Source organism: Sceloporus undulatus, chromosome 8 (genome assembly GCF_019175285.1).
Source record: "Sceloporus undulatus isolate JIND9_A2432 ecotype Alabama chromosome 8, SceUnd_v1.1, whole genome shotgun sequence".
Classification (NCBI taxonomy): domain Eukaryota; kingdom Metazoa; phylum Chordata; class Lepidosauria; order Squamata; family Phrynosomatidae; genus Sceloporus; species Sceloporus undulatus.
Window position 1 is genome coordinate 17,420,242 of NC_056529.1, and position 1,330 is coordinate 17,421,571.

Here is a 1,330-nt window from a genome sequence, read left to right on the forward strand (position 1 = left end):
TGCAGAGGATACCATGGACAGCCAAAAAGACAAATGGCTCCTTGAACAGACCAAGCTTGAAATCTCCCTGGATGCCAAGATGATCAAGTTGAGTCTGTCATACTTTGGACACATCATGAGAAGGCATACACATTAGAAAAGATAGTAATGCTAGGAATGGTAGATGATAGTAGAAATAGAGGAAGACCATACTAGATGGACAGAGTCAATCAGAGAGGTCACAAGCATGGATTTGCAAGACCTAAGCAGAGTAGTGGAGGATAGGAGGTCTTGGAGATGTCCCATCCACAACGTTGCCATGAGTCAGGGTCAACTTGAGAGCAGTTAACAACTACAAAATGTCCCAATACAGTCCTGGCCTGAGTTTCAAGTGAGTCTTTATCAGCTTTTGTTCTGTTGAGCTAAAAATGAAGCATCCTGCATTCTTTCCCTGAAAGAGATTAGCACTAGCTTGGTCATTTTTTTGAGGATTGTGTCCCTTGTTCCTGTTTCATCTTTGCACATTAACATGGAAAGACTGACAAAAGAGGCACAGGTTGCCCGAGTCTTTTGCCATAAGTGTCTGGACATAATAAAGCATGGGAAGAAGCATGTATGAAAAGTATTCTTTTTAACTATCTCTCTTCATTATTTGAATTCCTTTACTTAAAGATAGCAATCTGTTTCATGCACTTTGTTACCCATCACAACATCATTTTAAAAAAAACACACAACAACCCCAATTTGTTTGAAGTTAATGTGTTATACATAAATGCCATGTCTGAAAGTTTAACTTTTTTTCCTGTTCTGTGTTATATCAAGATAGTTTCTTCTCTTCCTCTCTTTCCCTCTCTACTTTTTTAGTTGGAAAGCATTGGGCAATGTTTTCACCATACAACCTGATGGAATGTTTGTCTTCACACAGAGGATTCTTTGTAAAGGGAAAATAAAATAACGTATGTGAAATGTCAGTGGTATAAATAAAGAACAAAAATAACTCTCATTTCTGGTCATGCTCCGTTCCTTAAATGATTTGTGTTTTTAAGGCATCCAACTAATACATCTGTTTCCTCTCTGATAGGTAGAAAGATCAGCAAAATGCCTGCAATATTGTGAAAACATTACAATGATAGGTGGTGAGCCGCTAGGCTCAACTCGAAGTTGTAAGTCCTACATACTCTCCAACAGTTCATAGATGAAGACTAGGAGACAGGTGGCCAAAAGACATCATAGTATGGTCAAGATGGCAGAAGTTAGTACAGTGTGCCTGCATTATACACAGGCATGACTTACATGGATTTCAGCATACGCTGAAAGTTGCACCAGAAGAAGGCTTGGCGTGCCCCGGAAA